At 38.6% G+C, this 7,983-nt stretch overlaps 1 long non-coding RNA gene across 1 annotated transcript; it reads left to right on the top strand.

The window, feature by feature from the left end:
• The first annotated feature begins 6,965 nt into the window (after window positions 1-6,965).
• Window positions 6,966-7,596, top strand: LOC122000055. The gene is made up of 2 exons (XR_006116908.1): window positions 6,966-7,067; window positions 7,266-7,596. It is a non-coding gene; the product is annotated as an uncharacterized LOC122000055 (long non-coding RNA).
• Window positions 7,597-7,983: the final 387 nt, after the last annotated feature.

The raw sequence follows: 7,983 nt of genomic DNA, 5'->3' as shown, positions 1-7,983 counted from the left end.
ACTCGGGAAGATGCCCCTTTGACTTCAGATACGTCGTGGTGGCGGTCATAGCCAGGTCGAAGGCCGTGTACATCCGCTCGCAGACTTTCTCCGAGAATTCGGGCGAGCGGATGTAGCTCTATCTTAGGGCAGCGACTTGACTCGGCTCGGCCTCTTGATATTCTTTGAGAGCCGCCTGGGAGGCAGTAAGGGCCTCATTCAGATTTTGAAGCTTTTCTGCGTCGGCCGATTGGCCCGCTTTCTCTCTATCGAGCTGCTCCATCAAATCCTTTACCTTCAGCTCCAGGCCCCGAGCCTCCACGTTCTTCTTCTCCAAGTCGGAGATGGCCGTGTTCTTCCGAGTGGTGGCCAGGGTAAATTTTTGGTCAAGCGACTTGACTTGCCGCTCGAACTCAGCCAGATGGTGAGTCTGGTCGGCTGTCTTCTTCTGCTCGGCCGCCAGCAGATCTTGAGCTTTCTTCAGCTCCTTTCGCAGCTCAGAATATGAAGGGCCTTGAGGGCCGGATGGACCAACCGCCGCCTTCAGTTGCCTTAGTTCTTCATCTACTAAGGTCAAGCGGTTGGAGACAGCAATCTCCTCAACCCATCTCTGACAAAAGAAAGAAGTTGTTATTGGCCGATCGGAAGGAATGCATACAAAACTCGGAGAAGATAAACTTACCCCCGTGGCCTGCTGCATATGACTATTGGCCAAATTCCGAAGAGGGATGAGCGCGACGCGTGCCCGAGCGTCGGCCCACATCTCAGCTAGTGGGCCCTTCAGAGTGATGGTATGTTCGGGCGCTGTCGGTTGGTCGGCCTCTGGCAGCAGCTCTTCAGTTGGAAGATGAAGAGTGACTCGTATTGTGCGGCCATGACCTGGGGTCGTTCGACCGGCATCCGGTAAAGGATCAGAGGTCGGTGCCGAAAACTGAGAGTGGATGGTTGAATGCCTGGCTGGACGAGCGGGCGGAAGGGTGCTGACCGGAGTAGCCTCAATTGGAGCAGCCGGCTCATCCCATTCAGAAGGCGTCCGGTCGGACGAAATGGCTTCGACCTCTGGCGCCTTGCCCCGAGCAGTCGCAGTGACCCGCTCGGATGGTTGGACCGCGGAGGTAGCTGACCGCAGGGGAGTCTCCACTCAGCGTCTCTTTTGTAGAGGTTGTTCCTCCTCCCGAGCGGAACCTTCCTCAGGGACAGTTGGTCCTCCGCTGGGGGTGGCTCCGCTGGCCACGTTCTGTTGAGAAGCCTGAGCGGCCGACTCAGCCTGAGTCCCGCTTTCTCCTTCATGCGATCCGACCGGCTGGATACCAAGCACTTCCATTTCTTTGGCCGTCGCGGCTTCGAGCGGAAGGACCAGCTAAAAGAAGTAAACTGGTCGCGGAAGACACAGAAAGCTCCGCGCGGCGGCCTGTGCGGCCGAGCGGAAGGACCAGCTAAAAGAAGTTCAAAATCAGCAGGGATGTCAAAATTATCGGTCAGAATATCAAAGTCATGCTGGTCGAATCGTGACTGCATGGTAGTGTACCATGGGCCGAGAGACTGGTCTTCGGGATGAGAAGAACTAGTCATGGTCCGAGCGAATGAAACCAAAAAAGATAGCGGGACAAAAACAAGAAGAGGGCACCGGAATAGTACCCGGGGGTGAAAACTGGGGAGAGAAGTGTAAAGAAAGCACCGGAAACAAGAAAGAAAGGAGGAGAGCCTTACAAGAAAAAGGAGGATCGAAGGAAGAACACCGGGGATCGCCGGAAACAGGAGACACGATCGCCGGAGCTATAAAATGCGAGAGACAACCAGGGGCACGCGAAAGGAGAAGTGAGGCGACGGAAGAGAAAACGAAGGCTTTATAGGGTAAAGGCCGGACGGCCTCCACCGTTGGATCCAGGTCACGGGAATCAAAGCGCGCATCGCGCCGTCCATTTCGAACCGCCTCGATCCCGTCAAAGCACCACGCTGTCGCCGCCGTACGATGACGACGGTGTGCCACGTGGCATTCCGCCATTTGAAGCATTTAATGCGCGCATGCTCAACCTTAATGTCGAAGATTGACGTAGAGTACGAGGAGGCTAAAGAGATGTTGCTGTGGAATAATCTTTAAGGCCATCCATGCGGTAGGCCGAGCGGAGGATAAGGGCACGAAGGTGCCGCCCGGCTAGACTCGTGGTCCAGTCAGTCGGACTAATTGCCTCCTTCGACTAGACTTGAAGGGGAGGCAAGTGATCCGGCGGTAAGAGCAGGGGACCCCGTTCTGTAGAGTCAATGCCACGTGGGAGTCAAAAGGGCAGGTGGCCGGCCGGAGAGAGATGGGTCGACCGGCCAACCGGCCGGTGTCTAGTTGATGGTTAAAGGCACCCTGGCGAAAGTCAGGGTTCCGACGCTCATCGGATAATATCACAGAGCCGAGCGGATGGCATGCTCGGCCGAATACATGAGGTAACCTACTGCTAACAGTCCCCATAAAGCACATGATTGAGAATCTCCCAAGTAAATCACCATATATGTCCGGCCGGATGTCGGCGGAGTCTGGCCGGCCGGACGTCCGGCAGGGAATAAAGGCAAAAGGACAAGGGACATCTTTTTCTGACAGCGGACATGTGCTGCGTTCAGGCCATACTCAAAATCCTATGACAGAAGGATCCGCTGTCCCATCAGAGACGTGCTCAAACTGTAGCAGTATGGGGTCAGGTAAGCTCTTCTGACAAGCCCATACCGGGGTATGGATAGAGGACACGTATGCACCTCTGTACATGTGCCCGAGCCTCTTCATAGCTCTATATAAAGGGTCCTCGCCCTTCGTCGGAAGTACGCGTTCTACAATTTCTGGAGCCACTTCTTCACTGTTCGCTTGCCTGACTTGAGCGTCGGAGGGTCGCCGCCGGGAACCCCTTCCCGGCCCGACTTCTGTGCAGGTTCGCCGGAGTTTCGTACAACCCATCGGAGATCTACGCCAGTGACTCGGAGAGCGCCACGTGCCTAGCGTCCGTTAATTCGGCTTTCGGACAGGATCAATTATGAAGCATTTCAATTCTAGTAAAATATTTTCTCAATTTTTTAAATATTTCATGATTTAATCTCAATTTTAATAAATTAATCGATAATTTTTTTATTAAATAATTTATCCTAAAAATATTAGGTTGATGGACAACTCACGATAATCATTTCTCAATTTATCCAAATGACTAATAAAAAAAAATTTCATAAGCACCAAATTGATCATCTTTTATTTTTTATTTTTTCATTTATTGTTTGTCGGCAAATAAATTTTATTTGATCCATTAAACCAATGGATAATGATTGTTGTATAAGAGCATTCATAATGCTTAGTTAATGGGGTGTTATAATACCCTGAAATATTAAAAGAGGTGTGAAAGAGTCTTATCTCTCGAACCCGTTCAAGAGTTTGAGCGTGTTCAAGATGCGGTGGGGTGGGTCAGCCCTGGCCCACCCTACTAATGTATGTTTTTTTTAAATTTTATTTATTAAAAAAATTAAAAATTTTAAAATTAAAAATTGAATTCAAAAGGTAAATAATAAAAATGAGAGTATTTTTTAATAATAATAAATTAAAATTGTTAATAGTATTTTTCTAAATAATAATGTTTTTAATATTTTAAAATATATTTAAATTATATTTATTTAATATGTATTAATTTTAAGATGATTGATTGGATTATGAAAATATTAATGTTAAAAGAAATATTAATAAAATAGATATATTATTATAATTAATATGTGGTAGTGGACCTGTATTTTTTTATGAGATGATGAATATAATAAGTTGTTGTTATGGATGTTCTAATAGTTCTTTAACGATAATCTGTCAACTAAATAGTTTTTTTAGTTTAATAAAAGTTACCAATTAAGTTAAATTTTAATTTCAATTATTCAAACTATTTATAAATAACTCATTGAAGTATGCAGTGAAAAACTAATTTTGGAATTTTATATATATATATATATATATATATATATATATATATATTGTTTTAATAAATAATATTTATATTTTCTATAAAAAAAACTATTATATTTAGAGAACATTTATATGGTATTTTATTATGTTATGTGTTTTTATTATTTCAAATCATGCATGATTATGTAAAATTTAATTATAGTAGAGATTAAATCAATATAAAATTTAAATAAATATATGTGAATAAACATTAACTAATTAATTGAAGTATAAATTATGAATATACGTTAATAAATATTTTAAAATTATATACGAAAGATATTGAGCCTTTAAATTTTAAAATCTATTTTTCTATATAGATATGTGCATGATATATATATGGACTTTTGTTGTATAATTCACCAATGAAATTTCAATAATTCATCATTTCAATTTGTTTTTGTAAATTTAAGAATGTATTGCAAGAGTTAATGATGATAATTGTGATTAAGTAAAAGTAATTTACATGATCAACAAATAAACAACGAGAATAATAGTATGGAATTTGGAAGACTAAATTAGAGACAAAGAAGATTCCCAACCACATGGAAAAAAAGGTTGTTCTTTGTTTTCTCTTTAAGCTAAGGATTATTTCATATTCTTATTCTTTTGATGTTATTTAGAAAGATTATATTTAATTTAATTACTAAAAGAAACAATCTTTCAATTGTCAATACACTACAATAATTACTGTATTTTGGGACGAATTTTGGGACGAATTTATAAAAAAAATTCGTTGCAAAAGATTTGGGGACGAAATTTGGGACGAAAAAATTTTCGTCCCAAACAGGTTGATGCCAATTTTTGGAACAAATTTATGTTTGTTGCAAAATTGGCAACGAAATTGGGGACGAAAATAGGGACGAAAATAATTTTCGTCCCCAAATTCGTCGCAAATATACGGTAGAAGTCTAAAGAATTTTGGGACGAAAAAATTTTTTGTTGCAAACTTAGCAACGAATTTGGGGTCAAAAAATTTTGTCGAATTTTTTTTTGTTGCTAATTTTGTCCCAAATTTTGCGTATGGATTTTCCAACGAATAGTAATTTTGTTGCAAAATCCGCAACGAGGCAACAAAATTTAGCAACGAATTTTATTTTCGTTGCGAAAGCCGTCGCCAAATTTGCAACAAAAACCCTTATTTGTTGCAATATTTCATATAATTTTGGGACGAAAAATTTTTTTGTTGCAAACTTAGCAACGAATTTGGGGTCAAAAAATTTTGTCGAATTTTTTTTTATTGCAAATTTTGTCCCAAATTTTTTCCAACGAATAGTAATTTTGTTGCAAAATCGGCAACGAATTTGGCAACAAAATTTAGCAACGAATTTTATTTTCGTTGCCAAATCCGTCGCCAAATTTGCAACAAAAACCCTTATTTGTTGCAAAATTTCATACAATTTTGGGACGAAAAACTTTTTTGTTGCAAACTTTGCAACGAATTTGGGGACAAATTCTGTGACGAATTAATTTTTGTTGCTAAGTTAGTCCCAAATTTAAAACAAATAATAAATTTGGCAACGATTTTGGCAACAAAATTTGGCAACGAATTAAATTTTCGTTGCCAAATCCGTTGCTTTTTTTATGGGATTCTGGGAAGAATACGATAGATTGGCAACAAAAATTATTTGTTGCCAAATTCGTTCCTACTATCAAAACTACATTCCAGATATAGTTGTTTTCTACAATTCAATCCATACATACATATGCAACAAATTCAAATAACACATTCAACACATCATAATTAACATTAACACATCCTAATTAACATTAACACATCTTAATTAATTCACATACATCTATTCATTCAAACTCAACAAAGCATACAATATCATAATTTGTTCTTTAAGCTACTCAAAAATATTTCACAAGTTCAAACACTCCAACAAGTTTCCATACAAGTCCATCAATCCAAGAAGGTACATCAATCCAACAAGTTAAACAAACTAAGAAACATCAAGTTATCTTCTTATTCCACAAAAGCTTTCATCCCCATCAAGTCTTCTTTTCCTACATAAAAACAAACAAATAAACTAGATCATATGCAACCAGAAAACATCACATGTTTCTATAATTAATTTAAATAAACAGAATCCAGTTAAAATGTAAGGTTTACATCTTGCTCTTTGAACTATCAACAGATCACTAAATCACACAGACATACTTAGATAGTAGAGTCGAATGATAGTGTAATCTATCCAACACCATACTGTCATGAATTATTGTGCAGTTCTAGAGAAAGAGCTTACTGTCCTTGACTGTATTGCTTGCAGAAACCAATTGGTCAGCATATGCCATGTTTGCTTTTCTTTCAATAGTGTTTAACATTGCTCATTGGGGACCTTTACGAAGTGAATATCAATAGTTGAGTGTTTGCTCCATCCTTAATCAATTATAAATGGTTTTAATTGTATTCAAGGTTTTCAATTACAGCTTACTGTAGGCTTGAGGAGACCATATAAAAAAACACTAGTAGGAAGCATTTAAATTGGGGATCGGCAATCTAATAAACAGAATTGTGATGTTTGAAGTCTTCATATTGCTGTAGGGGCACAACCATTCGATCAAACCAAGAATGTAAGATAAAGCTTCTTTTGCTCTTGGATAATTTGCACTTGATCAGTGTTAGTGTGATACTTTGTTGTTCACTTCTAAGTAATCTTTAGGGATTAACTTCGGCAATTGTTCTTAGTGGAGAGGCCTAATGTATTTATCTGTTCAAAAGATACAATTGTCCAGAAGTCCCTCTTCCTAAAAGCTGCAATTGTTGCTAAAAGTATTCATTAGTTTACGATTGATGATAGTGACTGTGGCTACTATATCTGTATTCTGCTGGTGCAATTGAAATTGATCTCCAAAGAATTACTTTATGCAAATGATCTGTTAATGAAATATAGGCCTCTGACTAATTGGGTATTATTTTAAAGAATGGCCTAGATGATATATTAAAAAGATTTCCTGCAACAATGATAACATCTATATTCTACCCTGACCTGATCACTGGTTAAAATTACTGATCCTGGTTTTCTTACAGAGTTGATGATCTTCCTCTAGGTGAAATAAATGAAGTCTATCTTTTGGATTTCATTGGATCCTCTGGTTTTATCGGGGAATTATATCCAAAAGTCGAGAGGTACCACTTTCAACTTTTTAGGTCCATGTCCTTCATAGTTTTCTTTTCCTTCTTTTTGCTGTGATGTTATTTAATGTATATTAGTTTGTCTTTCATCTTGTTCATAGAGTAATAGTGCTAAGAATCCTTATCTTCTCAATTACATGTGAGGTTCTTAATTCTGGCATGTGATTTCCTTTTGTTTGCTTTTCATTTCAGTGTGATAATATTAGACCATCATAAGACTGCAGTTGAAGCTCTCTGTGGCAATGCTTCATTTGGCAAGAATGTGATAAAGGTTATTGATATGGATAAGAGTGGTGCTACAATTGCATTTGACTTCTTTAAAGAAAAGCTTTTAAAAAGAAGTGATACTTTGAAAGGTCTTGGAATCCACAACCATCAGGAGGCAGGTCAAAAAAATTTGTCTGGTTGCAAATTTGAAAGAGTACAGAAGCTCTTTGAATACATTGAAGATGGTGACATATGGAGGTGGAAGCTCCCGCACAGCAAAGCTTTTAGTAGTGGCTTGAAAGATATGAATATAGAATACAATGTGAATGTGAATTCAGCTTTGTTTGAACAGGTAAATTTTTTTGTTAGTCATTTTACCAGGTAACTGTTATTAGTTTTAGTTAAATTTGAATTGTTTTGCCCAGTCCATTTCAAATCTATACAATTATATAAACTTCAAATTGTGACTATTCTCTTTGTGATTATACTCATTATTTTCTTCTACTTTCAGGATCTGCTATCTGTTTACTCTTTTGTTATCTCAATTGTAAATTTTTGAATTTACTAATGGATATTGAAATGACTAATTATTTTACAAAAACATTTTAGTTCTAGAGAAAGTGAGAGGCAAAAGATTAGTAATTCTATCATCCCATTCTCTGATTCTTGCCTTTTTATACATCCAGTCTATTTCTTTGGTCAA

Source organism: Zingiber officinale, chromosome 7A, assembly GCF_018446385.1.
Source record: "Zingiber officinale cultivar Zhangliang chromosome 7A, Zo_v1.1, whole genome shotgun sequence".
Taxonomy (NCBI): Eukaryota; Viridiplantae; Streptophyta; class Magnoliopsida; order Zingiberales; family Zingiberaceae; genus Zingiber; species Zingiber officinale.
This window is presented reverse-complemented; position numbering and strand designations above follow the sequence as displayed.